We start from the raw sequence: 15,934 nt of genomic DNA, 5'->3' as shown, positions 1-15,934 counted from the left end.
CAGAACTTCAGGGCTAAAACGGGGGCAAAAGCCCTAGTCTGAACACCAGGCCAGGCCGCTGGCCCTGCCGGCCCGCCTTCAAGCGTGTGCACTTCCGGCCCTGCATTTCAGACACCCTTTCCTCTGAGCCTGGTTGTGCGATGCGTGTGGGTCGAGCCCTCCACGGCCAGTGCTGTGACTCCCCACGGATTTCCCAAAGTAAGGCTTTGTGAACTCACCTTAGGGCACACTGCACTAAAATCAAAGCATTAGTTAAAATACATAAAACATGCCCGGCGAAAGCAATGGAAACAGCTGAAATAGTATAATAAAACATGTCATTACAGCAGATTAGGATGAAAAATAGTTCTTGCATTATGCCCCAAAGGTTGGCAAACTGAGACTTCGTAAATATGTCAGGAAATGTACACACAAACGCACACGCACAGATATTTATATACGGAGTCTCAGAAAGCAGTGGCAACAGCTGAAGGGGGAGAATTATGTGCATTTCGTGGATACGGCCCCGGATTATACAGCACACGCTCGGATATATCCTGAGGAAGGGGCGGAGGGTCTGGGGTCCGATGAGCGAGGCCGGGCTCCGCGGTTTTGCATCAGCAGGGCTCTGCGAAGCGAAAAGCTGTCTGTCTGTCCAAGATCCTCTTCCGGCCCCCCGCGCGTTCGCCTCTCCGAGGTCTCCCTGGACTTTTACCTTGGCTGGTGCACCTCCCGCACAGGTCCCACGTGACCCCACATTCTTACTGCTAATGGGTTCACAGTCTGTTTTGCCATATGGGGGCAGGTAGGATTTCTTCAAGGCTAGGCACAAGCCAGCTTTCACCCAATGTTGCTTCCCCCTGGGGTTGACTGTCACTCGCACCTGGGGCCACCATCCCTGTTTGTCCGGGATTGGGCGCTGAACGCCCTACGTCCCCAGGGAAAACCACGGTCCCCGGCGAACTGGGATGTCTGGTGGCCCCTTGCAGTAAAGCCGCAGTCGTACGGCTTTTGCAGGGTTGGACCTACCTCTGTTACGTTTTTCGGTTAAAGACGCTCAGTGTCTCTTCTCCCGCTGGGTGCAAAAAGCAACGTGTAACTCGGGTAAGAATTAGCAGAAAGATATGGCTGGTGTGTGTGTCACCAAAGGCCCACTGTCCACTGCCGATCAGCAAATTAGCCAATTGTTTCTCGGGTTGATCTTTCTGGCAGGTCTTCGGGTCTGTTTTATTTAACTGACGGCATCTGTCTCTGATAGCAGGGCGCTCCGAGTGATAAATTGCGTCCATATTTACTCTTCTTCCTAGAGCTAATTGTTGGGGGGGGGGGGTGGGTTGTGTTTTAAATACCTTTTTGATGTGCTAAGAGCTCCCTGTGAGGTAAATAAACAGACTGTTAGGTTTAGCCTGGAAGCAGAAATGCAATCTCCTAATTTCTGGTAGTTAATGGACATTAACCTCTCAGGCTTCCCTCTCTCTGCTCACCCCCTCATCCAGTAATCATTGTCATTACTTATAATAACATTTCACACTTGTGGGTCAGCTTGGCTTTCTAAGTGCTCTGGTCTCGCCTAATGAGTAGCTTTTGAATCTAAATAATGAAGTATTTGCCCTTCTCGGGTTTCCACATCTAGGGCAGGGAATGCTCGTCTCCCGACCTTTGGTTGGGGCATGTGCCCGTGCACAGACACACGCGTGCACACACACACACACACACACACACACACACACATTCAAGGGCACGTGGGCTCACACAGGCATTTACATGCACACCCACCCACTGAGTTACCACCAGGCACGGATAGCACTTGTCATTTCCTTATCTTCACGATGCAATCATCATGATCGCTACCGTATTTTGAGCGCTTAAAATCGGCCCAGCTGCTGTGCTCAAGGCACTTGCGTGCGCGTTTCCTTTTCAAAGCAACAGTGTGGGGCAGGCGATGAGCCCGTTCTACAGACAGGGAAACTGAGGCTCTAAGAGGTGCAGCGACTTTCTCAGGGCCACATAGCTAATAAGTTACAAAGCACGATTCCAACCCATGACTGTCACCAACGCCCACGCCCTTAGCCGCCACCGACCCAAATGACCCCGGTCTACTCCGGACCTTCAAATGCCCTTGCCCACTCTGTCCTTGGGCAAACCTGGGGAGACAAAAGTACCCAGGAGCCTCTTCTGACGGGTAGCATTTTGCAGCTACCGACCTCTTTAAAGGGAAGGCACTGTCCCCTCTGGTCCTGGCCTGACATTGGGGCCATCTGGACCCGGACCTACCATCTCCCCGACGGCTTCTCCAGTCTCCTGCCGCCCTTTCCGGCTGGATACAGCACCGCTCGCTCTGCCCGGCCAGCAAGGGCAGCCACCGCCAGGCCAGCGCCCCGGAGGGCCCGGAGCCCAGGTTCCCGTTGCTTCCAGCCTCGAGGAGACAAGACCGACAAGACCGTGGCGAACTCAGCATCCTTTCTGCTGGCAGCTTGGAGCTATTTGAGGCGTCAGACATCCCCCGTTTGGTTTCGAGGCAAACGCCACTTGGCTATGGGAGGGGCCCCACTTCAGCAAGTGTTGTAGCAGAATGCCAGCGACCAAAATTATATGCCTTCCCCTCACGGCTTAAAAAGCCGCCTTCGGGGGGGCGGGAGGGGGGGGGTTGCCCATGTATAATTCAAGAAGCGCCGAAGCTGGAAACTGCATCCTCGGATGGATTTTCCTTCCCAGGGAGGATCTTTGTCTCAAGCCACAATTGTTCAAAATTGCAGGGTCGCGTGCGTGGAACGGAATGGCGCTGACCTCTTGTTCACGTGACACTTGTCAGGCCCTCCTCACTGAGGAGCCTGCAAGGGGACGCACAGCGAAACACCCGAGTGGCTTTGGTCTGCATCCAAAGTTCTTTCTCTCTCTTTCTCTTTGTCCTTCCCTCAAGAACACAGGAGCACGAAGCAAATGGCAACCCGCCCCACCGGACTTCGGTGCCGGGCGTCCTAGAGGCTCTGAGGACATCTCGCTGTCTGGGGATGGCGGCTTACATGCCCACAGACTCGCCGACAACCGGCCTGAGCATGCGGGCCACACGGCCCCCGCCAAGTTAGTAGGGCAAGGACACCGGGGTCCTGTTGCTGATTGCTCGCCCCTCGTGGACCTTGGGGGAGCCCACTCTGCACCTAACAACAGACCGTTTCCCTTACCAATGGATGCAATCACCCAGGCGTTGGCAGCTTCCCACATTATTTCACGTCCTGGGCATGGCGGGGGGGGGGGGGGGGGGAAGACTCCAGAAGCAGGCAGATCAGGGTTCGAATCTCGGCCCTGCTACTCCCTGGCTGTGTGACCCCGGGCAAGTTGCTAGAACTCTCTGGGCCTTCTTTTTTCCTCGTGGATAAACTGTAACTGAGAGGGACTGCCTTGTGACGTTAGGAAGATTACAGGATCGTGTACGTAAGTGCTCGCCCAGGGTGCTCAGGGCCAGCTTCTCTGTTGACCACAGCAAGTACAGTGCCTGTAGCCACGGTACGTGTCTAGGGACCCACAAAAATATTTCACTTCTTGCGATGAGCAAGATGCATACCTTGACTGGGCTGGTGTAAAGGCGGATATAATTGAGGCTGAATTGTATTCTTCTTTATATCCACACAATCATTAAATATAATTTTTAGTATTTTTTTTTTATAGGGGAAAGGGCCCACTAAAGTCTTCATGTGGCCCTGTTGATATCGGCTCAGCATCCCATAATCATTTCCTATAAACCTCACTGCTCTCTGTGGGTATTGTGAGCCCCATTTTAGAGGCAAAGAGCTTGGGGCTCAGGGAGGTCCAGGGCTTTTCTTGTTAAGGGCCTGCTTTAGGTCAGAAGTCTCCTTTGTCCAATAAGGGACAGATGTTAACCTGGTCCTGCTTTCTGTGGGGCTACAGGTGGAGTTTTGCCCAAGCACCCCCAACCAGGGGGTTGACCACATGCACAAACTGCCTGTGTTATTTATTTACTCAGTAAATTTCCTTAAATGAACTTGGTTCGTTCTTTCTTTCTTTCTTTCTTTTCCTTTCTTTCTTCCTTTCTTTTCTTTTCTTTCTTTCTTTCTTTCTTTCTTTCTTTCTTTCTTTCTTTCTTTCTTTCTTCCTTTTTAATTTTTTTAAATGTTTTATTTATTTTTGAGACAGAGAGAGACAGAGACAGAGTATGAGTGAGACAGGGGCAGAGAGAGAGGGAGACACAGAATCCGAGGCAGGCTCCAGGCTCTGAGCTGTCAGCACAGAGCCTGACGTGGGGCTTGAACTCGTGAACCAGAAGATCATGATCTGAGCCGAAGTCAGATGCTAGGCCGACTGAGCCACCCAGGTGCCCCGGTTCTTTATTTATTGAAATTAACATATTTTAAAAGAAAAGAGAAAGAAAAATGTCATCTCTCTGCCATAAATGGAAAGCTGGGAGCACTTGCCATAATTTTTAAAATATACCTAAGTACTGGGGCTCCTGGGTGGCTCAGTCAGTTGAGCGTTCACAGCTTCGGCTCAGGTCATGATCTCGTGGTTCGTGAGTTCGAGCCCCACATCAGGCTCTCTGCTGTGAAAGCAGAGCCTGCTTTGGATCTTCTGTCCCCCTCTCTCTCTGCCCCTCCTCTGCTCACTCTCTCTTTCAAAATAAACAAACAAACGTGAAAAAAATATATATATACACCTAAGTATTAAAATTTAAAATATTCCCTTACAGACCACCGAAAAATCAGCTTGCATCAGAGCTGGGACATAGTGAGATGGGTGAGCACCAAGGTCATGCGACTAAGGGTCAAGGTCATTCAAGTGACAGTAGGAGTCAGGTGAGTGAGGATAAGATCCCTGTCTTTATTATGAATGTTGATATTTGTTCCCCATGGGTATTTTCCATCAGTCTTAATTTTTTTTTTTTTTTATATTGCATTCCATATTTTGTCTTGATTACACGTTGAGTTTTTTGGCAACCACTGAAATTTGGGTCCAGAGGCAAATGTCTCACTTGCCTCACCCTAGTCCGGACCCTGTGTTACATACAGAAGGAATGCATCCCACTCTTTGAGTCCTGGGTCAGTGACTTCCGGATGTCTTAGAATAAGTCAGACCGAGCAAACCATGAGTGGTTCTGGGAAGCTGCAGGCGGGGCGTGGAGATCAGTGTGGGCAGAAGTGGTTGGCAAATGGATTTTGAGAACTATTTTCAAGGCCGAATTAACTTGCAGGCCTGGGGGGACCATTAACTTCTGCTCTTAGACTCCCCTTAATGGACTGAACGCTCACTCCCCACCCAAGGTAAACCTCCCGCCTCCTTCCCCCCTCAGTCGCCCTAGGCCTGGTGTTTATAAAACCATTTGCGCTCCCCAGAGAAGGAGAATGTATGGTGATTGTTTCATCATTAAGTTAACTCTGCAACAACTCAGACGCAGCACAGGGGTGTCCCTATTCCTGTCCTCCTGCTGACTCACAAGTGTCCACTGTTTGTAACTACCGCCCAACACTGTGAACAGGTGTGAGATCTGGCCGAGTGAGCCCAGGCTGGGGCTGGAATGCCGAATTGCACCTTGCGTTTAGGGGGTTCTCAGGCTGCAGAGTTCCAAACATTTCACAGGGCCTCTCTGGCAAAGCTAATTAACTTCCTGCTCCCCCCGGGCACCGGGGTAGAGCAAGGCATAGGAATTATTGACGTGACCGAGTTTCCTAACAGCTGGTGGGTTAGGGTAGCCTTCTTGTGCTGATCTGAGGGGGCACTGGGACCTTGAACTGTATACACGTGCATGTGAGACCCCACCATGGGATATCATAAAGCTTGTGGGGAGCTTTCTGAGATGTTCTATGAGATTCAGCTCTCCCTGAAGGGAGACCCTTGAGTCTGTGAGTAGATCATATCACATGGTTGAAGTGCATTGTCAAAGATAGTGCTGGGATGGACAGGACACCTAAAAGAAGAGAGGAAAGCCGTGGGAGGAGAGAGATGCTCAAAAAAAAAAAACATACAGGGAATGTGCTGAGCGTATAGGAGGCAGTAGGGTAGCATATTCACTCCTTGATTCAGCCAGTATTTACTGAGTACCTGCCATGTGCCAAGGGATTCAACAGTGACTGAGACAGACAAGGTCCCTACCCTCATAGATCTCACAGTCTAGTTGGGAGGTAAACCTAAGCAATGAAACAACTCCTTATCTCAGCCTTTAAGGCCTTTAAGGATCTGGCCCTGGCCTTGTCTCATCCTGTCAACCCTCCCCTGGACCATCGAGCTCCAACCACTTGGCTTTCTTTCCATCTCTTGAACACACCAAACTTATTCCCACCCCAGGCCCTTTGCACATGCTGTTTCCGCTGCCTGAAACACATTTGCCTTGGGTTTTCACATGACTCTCTCCTTCTCACTCTCAGATCTCATCAGAAACATTGCCTCCCCCACTTCTAAAGTGCCCCTCCCTTCTCTGTCACTTTTTAGCCTGCTGCCTAGTTTTATTTTCTTCTCAGTGCTTATCACCGTCCTGGATAACTATTTGTTTCTTGGCTTCGGTGCCTTTCTTCTCTATTTAAATGTGAGCTCCTTGAAAGGAAAGCCCTTGTTTAGATAAGGAGGCAAACAAAAAGTTAATAAGTGATTGTGATTTGTGACACAGTGAATAGGCGGTTAAGAGAGAACAGCACTGACAGGTGTGGCCTGTTCAGCAGGGGGGTGGGGGGGGGGGAAGGTGGGGTCATGGAAGGCCTCCGTGAAGGATGATGTCTAAACCAAAGGCTACAGGACGTGGAAGAGCCAGCCTGGGGAGCGGTTAGGGGCTTTGGAAAAGGTGTCAGGCAGAGGGGCTGTGCACGCAGGAGAAAACCCCGAGATGGGAGAATAATTGGCATTTTTCAAGGAACTGAAGACGCCTCTACGGATGGGTTTTTATTCTGGCTCTGCGGTCTCCCGGCTGTGTGACCTTTGGGCAGTTCACTTCCCCCTCTGGGCCTTAATCTCCTCCTCTATAAAATGGGGATTAAAATGCCTTCCTTGAGCCATGTTGTAAAAATTATGTATGATAGGGGCACCTGGGCAGCTCAGTCGGTTGAGCGTCCGACTCTTGATCTCGGCTCGGGTCACGATCTCACTGCTCATGAGTTCTAGCCCCACGTCGAGCTCTGTGCTGACAGTACAGAGCCTGCTTGGGACTCTCTGTCTCTCCCTCTCTCTCTCCCTCTGTCTAGATAGATAGATAGAGAGAGAGAGAGATATTTTAAAAAGTGTGAAAGATAATGCATACAGAGTCTGGTACATGGGAAGAATCGAATTGGTGTTCATTTCTACCTCTCTTGTCTTCAAGGGGTTGCTGGGAGACACCCCAGGCTGCTGGGACTGGCCCTTTTTTAAGAGAGGACCCACTCCATGCCCGTGCCCGATGCCCACCGCCTTTGCCCCTCTCCCAGTGTCTGAATCTTGAGCGCCCACCCACCGGCGTGCCCCCACTTACACAGCCCGCCCGGCCCCCTTGGGTCCTTGTCTGCCATCCCCTCACTGACAGTCACCCAGACACGGCCACTGGCCAGAGCCAAGCGGGAACGGAACCCCCAGGCCATCCAAGACCTGCATCGTCTCCATTGTATCAGACGGAGGCTTAGAATCGTGAGGTTGTGGTGGTTCAGTTTCCAAGATGCCGCACCCTTCACGTTCAAGACCCAGGAAGCAGTACCGCCGACAGGCCCGCTTTTCGGCTGAGATCCGGCCAGCGGGAGACTGATGCCTAAGTTACCCAGAGCTGCCAGGAAGCTGGGTATGCAGCTAGGTTCCTTACAGGCGTGACCTGATCCTGCCGCCTCAGGAGCCCAGGGAGGTGAGTATTGTATTCCCCTTTTGCAGACGAGCACGTTAAAACGCGGACATGGAGCGACCTGCCCACGATCCCGTGGCTACTGATGCACGGAGTTGAAAACCTAGGCAGGGGCCGTGTTAAAAATCTTTAACGACCCGCACAGCACGGCCACTGGCAGGCCAGAACGGATGCCAGCTATGAGCACGCAGCATGCCAATGCTTCCCAGCTGAACAGCAGCCTCAGTGAGGCTGCCTTCGATCTATTAAACCCGGAAGGAGCCCTCCTGGGGAGGTCGCTGCATGTGGGATGTAAATGAGGGAGCTTCCTGCTAGTTCAGACAGCTTGGGAGTTGACCAGAGGGCTGGCCCCAGCACCAGGGTGAAAAGAATATGATGTGTAGCCAAGAGGTCACCTCCAGGAGGCCAGTCAGTACCCTAGGAAGGAGCCAGAAAAACCCCAGAAGCATGGGCCAGAGTCTGGAAGCAGCCAAGAGGAAGAACACAGCATGGTGAACCCAACACATGCCGTGGCAAACCTGAGAGCTGAGGTCGCTGAGGGCCCCCGGGTGCCAAAGCAGGCAAAGGTCTGACTATCTAGGCCAAGCTTCGTGGGTCTGAACGCGGTCCAAATTCCTGCATGGTATTCGGCCATAACTCCTTTAATTCCGTTCAAGACCAGCAGCCCTTTGGTGACACTGCCCGGATGGACCTGAAGCCCAGATCCACTCCCTGCTAGCTCTGCAACCTTGACCAAGTTGCTTAACCTCTCTGTGTGTCAGTTTCTTCATCTACAAAATGTTACTGCGGCGATGATTACATAAATTATGCTGTTTAAGCCCCTTGAGCGGTAGTCCATCAATAATTTTCCCAGGGTGGTGTGATCAAGCACTAATCACACCAAACTATTCCCTTTCCTCTTGATGTGTCCACACCTTGAATTGGTTAGGAATTGTGCTCGGCTGCTAGTAATAGAGAACTGAAATAATAGCGGTTTAAACAAAGTAGGGGGGTTTGTTTTCTTCTCACTTAAAAAGAAGTCCAGGGCTGGCATAGTGTGGCCCATCTTCATTTTGTTCGTTTCTCTGTTATCCTTTATGAATGGTTTCCATTATCAAGGTCGCAAAATTGCTGCTGCAACCCCAGCCATCATGTTGTGATTCCAGGCACGCAGAAGGAGGAAGAGGGAGCCCCATTTTTAAAGGAGCTTTAACAGTATCCACAAAGGAAGCTGGAAAGTGTAGTATTTTTAGTTGGTCTCTCGCCACTTCTAGTAAAAGTCAAAGTTTAGTTGCTAAGGTAAAGGAGGTATCGACGTTGAGTGGGCAACCACAGAATCTGCCTCTTTTTATCCATGATGTTTTTTGTGTACTTGCAATATTCCCTCTCTATTAAAATCATGCCAATCCATGGGGCGCCTGGGTGGCTCAGTCAGTTAAGCGGCCGACTTCAGCTCAGCTCGTGATCTTGCGGTTTGTGAGTTCGAGCCCCGCGTCGGGCTCTGTGCTGACAGCTCAGAGCCTGGAGCCTGTCTCAGATTCTGTGTCTCCCTCTCTCTGACTCTCCCCCGTTCATGCTCTGTCTCTCTCTGTCTCAAAAATAAATAAACGTTAAAAAAAAATTTTTTTTTAATAAATAAAATAAAATCATACCGATCCTTTGAAGCTTAGCTCAAATGCCACCACTTTCCCTGAAGTCTCACAGAGAATCGTCTGTCTGGCACACACCCTTTTCTACCGACATTGCTCCACACAAAAGCCACGTGTGGCCACCGAGCACTGAAATGGGGCTGGATTTTTCATTTAGATTAAAAATTTAAAAACCTAATACTGCATTCAGTTACTGGAAAACTTTAAGTATGTTTGGAACGACTTGGGTATGTGAATCTAATTTTTCAACTGTAAATTTCATGAAATCTAAATACGGATCAAGTATTTTCAATGAAAATTTAGCATCTGAATTAAGATGTGCTAACTTACACAGATTTCAAAAGATGTAGTTCCAAAAAAAAAAAAAAAAAAAAAAAAGAATGTACACTGTCTCATTAATTTCATATTGATTGCATGTTGAAATGATAATATTTGGGGTATATTGGGTTAAATAAAAAATCTTACTAGACTTCATTTCATGTGTTGCTTTTTACCCTTTTAACATGGCCGTTAGAAAATATTTAGTTACGGGCGCCTGGGTGGCTCAGTTGATTAAGCATCCGACTCTTGGTTTCAGCTCAGGTGATGATCTCCTGGTTTCTTGGGTTTGAGCCCTGCGTCAGGCTCTGTGTGGGCAGCACTGAGCCTCCTTTGGATTCTCTCTCTCCTTCTCTCTCTCTGCCCCTCCCCTTCTCATGCTGTCTCTGTCTCTCTCAAAAGAAATAAATAAAGGGGCGCTGGGTGGCTCAGTCGGTTAAGTGTCTGACTTCGGCTCAGGGCATGGGTTCGAGCCCCCTGTCGGGCTCTGTGCTGAATGCTTGCTCAGAGCCTGGAACCTGCTTCGGATTCTGAGTCTCCTCTCTCTGCGCCTCCCCTGCTCACACTCTGTCTCACTCTGTCTCTCAAAAATAAATAAATGTAATTAAAAAAAAAAGAAATAAAAACTTAAAAAAAAGAAAACTTTTAGTTACATATGTGACTCACAGTATATTTCTATCACACATCTCTGTTTTCTCCCTTCTGTATTCCAATGTTAATATATCTGGTTTTTTTTTTTTTTAATTCAAAAACTGTTTAATACTTATAGATTCTCAGAAAGTTAAAAAAAAAAAAAAAAAGATAGGGCGATCTGGTATACCCTTCACCCAGTTTTCCCCAATGGAAACATGTTGCACAACTTATAGCACAATATCCAAACCAGGAACTGACATTGATACACTTGACTGGTTGTTCGTATTTTCCCTGCTTGGGTTTACTCACTTGTGTGCATGTACATTTGTGGAATCACCATTGCAGTCAGGACCCAGAACTGGTCCGTTGCCAAATGACTCTCCCTCATGCTGCCCAACCACAACACCCCTCCCTCCAGCCCCTGGCAGCCACTGATCTGTCCTCCGTTTGTTATTTTGAAAATGTTACATAAATGAAATCACACAGCATTCAAACTCTTGAGAGTGGCCCTTTTTCATTCACGTAGCCTAATGCCCTTGAGATGCATCTGAGTTGTTTTATGTATCAAAGTGCATTCTTTTCTGTGGCTGTGTAACATTTCATGACATGGATGTACCACAGTTGTTTTTTTTTTGTTTTTGTTTTTTTTTTTGGCTCTTGTTGTTTTGTGGGTTTTGTTTTTGTTTTTTTGTTTTTTGGGGTTTTTTTTGCTTTTACTCATCCTCCAATTGAGGGGCATTTAGGTTGTTTCTAGTTTTTGGTAATTCCCCACCTCCCCCCCCCCAAAAAAAAGCCACTATAAATATTCATGTTCAGGTTTTTTGTTTTTGTTTTTTAATTTTTTTTTTCAACGTTTACTTATTTTTGGGACAGAGAGAGACAGAGCATGAACAGGGGAGGGGCAGAGAGAGAGGGAGACACAGAATCGGAAACAGGCTCCAGGCTCTGAGCCATCAGCCCAGAGCCTGACGCGGGGCTCGAACTCACAGACCGCGAGATCATGACCTGGCTGAAGTCGGACGCTCAACCGACTGCGCCACCCAGGCGCCCCTCATGTTCAGGTTTTTGTACGAACGTGGGTTGTTATTTCCCTAGGATAAAGGCCCATGAGTACGATTGTGCACTACATGTTTTTTTTTTTTTTAATTTTTTTTTCAACGTTTATTTATTTTTGGGACAGAGAGAGACAGAGCATGAACGGGGGAGGGGCAGAGAGAGAGGGAGACACAGAATCGGAAACAGGCTCCAGGCCCTGAGCCATCAGCCCAGAGCCCGACGCGGGGCTCGAACTCACGGACCACGAGATCGTGACCTGGCTGAAGTCGGACGCTCAACCGACTGCGCCACCCAGGCGCCCCTGTGCACTACATGTTTTAATGTAACATCATTTCACCAGATCATCTCTGTTGCAGTAGGCAGCATGCTAAAGGGAAGAACACGGGCTTCGAAGAAACACCAGGATTTGGATCTTGATTCTGTCACATATAGTGGGTGCTGCTCGGTTCACCCCTCCGTCGTAAAATGGTGTGTTTAACACACTCAGGATTTGTGAGCTGAGACATGAGCCTATGCTATGACGATGCCGGCACCGGGTGGCAGGTGGTAGGAACTCCACTAAGGCAGGCTTCTCCTCCTGCATCCCCGGCGATTCCTAGCACGGTGCGTAGAACACGGAAGGTGTTGGGTCAAGGAAGGAAGCTGGGGGTAGGAGGTGGGCCGGGCAAAGATCAGAGTCTGTCTGGAGTTTCAGAACAGGTGCTCAGGCTCACAGGCTCTGCACACAGCCAGGATCTGGCCTAGAATGGAGGCCACCTGCTCTGGCTGGATTGGAAGCCTTTCTTGGAGTGGCAGGTGGCAGGTGCATGCTGCTCGCTCGGCAGGTGCTTGTGGCTGGCAGTGTAGACCGTGGCTCCAAGTTGCTGGCCACAACTGCAGAGCAGGCTTTCAGAGCCCTCCCCTCTCCGCAGTGACCACCTTGCACCGGACGTCAGGAAAAGAGGGCCCGTCTCTTCTATGGTGGGTTGTCTAGAATAAGCTTATGGCCGTTACTTGCTGACCGTTTACTGTGCACCAGAGGCTGTGCATAAAGCCTCCACGCAGTGGTAAGAGGGAGGGATTTTCATTGTCCCCATGTTACAAATGAGAGCAGTGAGGGTCAGAGAGATGATATTAGTTGCCTAGCTTCATGTGACCCGAATCCCCCCTACTTGATCTCTGTGCCGTGCACCACACCAGAATAACCAGCCTGCCCTGTCACCCATATGCCATCACACCAGTCACCCCAACCCTCTCTCTCCCCCGTCTACCGAGCAGAAGAACCAGTAAGAAACCACCCAGAGAAGGGACTAGCGTAGCCTTAAACCCATCCTTGAGATGAAGGTGTGCCCAGTGGTTGGATGTACAGGCAAGGACTCTTACTGCGTTAACAGAAACTCAACTCAATCTGACTTACGTAAAAAGGAAAATGTATTGGCACTATTGACGAGAATGTACAGATAGCTGGGGCGCCTGGGGGGCTCAGCCAGTTAAGCGTCCGACTCGATTTTGGCTCAGGTCATGATCTCACGGTTCATGGGATTGAGCCCCACATGGGGCTCCTCCAGATTCTCCAGATTCTCTCTCTATACCCCCTCTCCCATTTGCACACACACTCTCTCTTTCTCTCAAAACAAATGAATAAACTTTAAAAAAAGGTACAGGTAGCTAGTTTCAAGCATGGCTGGATCCAGATGCTGAAACAACATTGCCAGAAATCTGTCTCTCTCTTTTAACTCTTTCGGTTTCAGCAGAGGGGTGGAGGGGAAAGGGGGACTTGACTTCATTGTTGAATAGCCTCTTTCTTTGTAGGGGCAAAGATGGTCACCATCAGCGTCGTGATCCCAATGAGAAAAGAGATCACCTCTTCTCAAAGCGTTCCCATCAAAGTCCCAGGATTGACCATCACAATGTGACTTGCCCTGTACTTGATCCAGTCACCGTGTAGCCAGGAGAATGGAACACACTTCCATCGGCCAGGCCTGGGACACGTACTCACCTCTAAAGCTGCGGGCAGAAGTTCCCCCTCCATCCAAAGACCGACCATGAAGGTAGGATGATTCTCCAAAGTAAAAGCAGGGTTGGTATTCTAGGAAGTGAAACAGTATCTAGGCAAAGCAAACCAACAAGGCTGAGAATCCCCCCCGCCACTCCCCACCCCCCCCCCAATCGTTTCTTCTGTGTGACTCTTTGCCTGTGCCAATGTGGGGACCAGGGATCCCCTGCTGTGTGATGTTGCAAAAATTCTCAGTGACTTTAGGAGACCAAACAGGCAGTGTCATAGTTGCTAACAGACATTTCAAGGGCGATCATTTGGGAAAGACAAGCGTTCAGGGTGAGGCTTGAAGTTATTCTGTTATCTCTAGATAAGCTTTCTCTCTCTGTTCAACAGACTTCAACTCTTCAGAGGTATTGCAGTCGGGAGGCTCACGTTGAGGGGGCGATTGTCAGAAGCTCACAAGTCAGGGGACTTGATTCTGTCTTTGCCTTGAGCCTGGCAAAGAGAGAGAGGGGAAAGTCGGGAGGCCCCCAATCTCCTATGCCTGCAGTATCTTTAGGTTTGGGGTCCAGATACAGCCAAAGACTTCCACCAGCTGACTCACAGAGCTTGGGCCGGCCTGGAGCGGCCTGGAAACCACTAAACTGAAGAGGTTCATCAGGTCCCTATAGCTCATTTGGAATTCACAGCTTCCCCCACCCTCACCCCCACCTCCGTGTCATTTTTGTCCCAAACACCCTAAGTAAAGGGACAGAGCCGCCACACAGAGAACAAAATGCTCTTGGGTCCTGAGCCCTTGGGCTCTGACTGTCCGTGAACACTTTTCCTCCCCCTGATATAGGAAATGCAAATAATAAAAGCTTTTCGACTTGTCCGAGAAACTTGCCCCTTCTGGCCCCGTTGGGGCTGGGCCTTTGTGACGTCACACCAGCAACCGGCCAATGGGCAGGTGGTTCCGACTTCCTAATCTGCATATCGCGGCGCGTGTGGTTCAAATTTCAGGGCCATCCGGACGGTGGTGGTTTCTTTAAATTCAAGGTTACCACGCGACAGGCAGAGGACCAACTAGGCTTCTAGCCTTCCTGCCCAGCTAAGATTTAAGGATTGGGATTGGGGGGGTCAGTCCCTTCTAGGAAAGGGGCCACGTGGAGGTTATGAAATCCAGGGGGGGGGGCGTGGAAGGATAAAATGTGCACAGTCTGGAAGGGATAGTGGCCGGAGTTGGCGTGGTGACCCCAACTGGCCTATCTTGACCCCGCCAACCTCCCCCTGCATTTGCCAAGTGATTTAATTGTCTATCCTATATCTCAAACCTCGTCAGCCCTGAAATTTGAGTGAGGACAAACCAGACACAGGTTACTTGAACTATTATGGTTGATTTGTATCTTGCAGTCCGCTAGTAGCTGGGGCATGTGAACTGAACATGCAAATGTTTGCACCACAACTGCGTAATTTGAGCTCCTCAAATTAACAAGGGGGAAACAACTGAGTAACCTTACTGCTATCTTTGAGGCGCAATTTTCTGAGAATGTCCTATTATTATTTTTTAAGTGTCTGAAAGGAGGGCTTGGAAAATGGAAGGAATCTGAAGCAGAAAGAAGAGTGTATGTAAGCGACTAGTGACAATAAAAATGTAAGGGGATTGTGATATCGAAATATAGTCAGATTCCACTTACTTGGGGGAGCATTTAATTTGGGTTTGGTGTTGGGGCGCCTGGGTGGCTCCGTTGGGTAAGGGATCAACTTTGGCTCGGGTCATGATCTCAGAGTTAGAAAGTTGGATCCTTTGCCCACCTACCCTCCCCCCCCAGCCCCTTCCCGACTCTCTCTCTCTCTCTCTCCCTCAAAAATAAATAAACATTAAAAGAAAGATTTAAAAATTGGGGTTTGGTGTAAATAACCTGCCCTGTACCTTGGCAGTATTGATAAATATGTCATCTATTAGACCTCTGGTTCTCCACACCCAAGGTTTTAATTCAACAGGTCTGGGCAGAAGTAAAGGAAAAAAAAAATGTTTTTCAATTTTTAGCTTGAGAGTCAGACTCTTGGTTTCAGCTCAGGTCATAACCTCCTGATTCATGAGTTCGAGCCCTGCATCAGGCTCCGTGCTGACAGGGCAGTGCCTGTTTGGGATTCTCTCTCTCCCTCACTCTTTGCCCTGCTCCCACTGTTCTGTCTCTCAGTCAAAATAAATAAAAAATAAATAAATAAATAAACAAACTTAAAAAAATTTTTTTTAGTGTTTATTTTTGAGAGAGCGGGCAGGGGATGGGCAGAGAGAGAGGGAGACAGAGGATCCCAAGCAGGCTCTGTGCCAACAGCAGAGAGTCTGACGTGGAGCTCGAACTCATGAACCCCGAGGTCATTACCTGAGCTGAAGCTGGACGCTTAACTGACTGAGCCACCCAGGCGCCCCCAAAATAAAGAAATTTTAACAAGTGTTCCGAGCATTTCTGCTGGAAGAGGACTACCCTTGAGAGGCTCTGCTTTGATTTTTAAATATTTACCACATGGTCTCCACAAACCACAGGAATATCTCAG

At 49.2% G+C, this 15,934-nt stretch overlaps 1 long non-coding RNA gene across 1 annotated transcript; it reads right to left on the bottom strand.

The window, feature by feature from the left end:
* Positions 1-330: 330 nt before the first annotated feature.
* On the bottom strand, positions 331-2,058 carry LOC123587386. The gene is made up of 2 exons (XR_006707274.1): positions 1,756-2,058; positions 331-1,288 (listed from the first exon to the last, which is right to left on the bottom strand). It is a non-coding gene; the product is annotated as an uncharacterized LOC123587386 (long non-coding RNA).
* Positions 2,059-15,934: the final 13,876 nt, after the last annotated feature.

The sequence above is a fragment of the Leopardus geoffroyi genome, chromosome D3 (assembly GCF_018350155.1).
Source record: "Leopardus geoffroyi isolate Oge1 chromosome D3, O.geoffroyi_Oge1_pat1.0, whole genome shotgun sequence".
NCBI lineage: Eukaryota > Metazoa > Chordata > Mammalia > Carnivora > Felidae > Leopardus > Leopardus geoffroyi.
The sequence above is the reverse complement of the archived record's forward strand: the minus strand, read 5'-3'. Positions and strand labels throughout refer to the sequence as shown.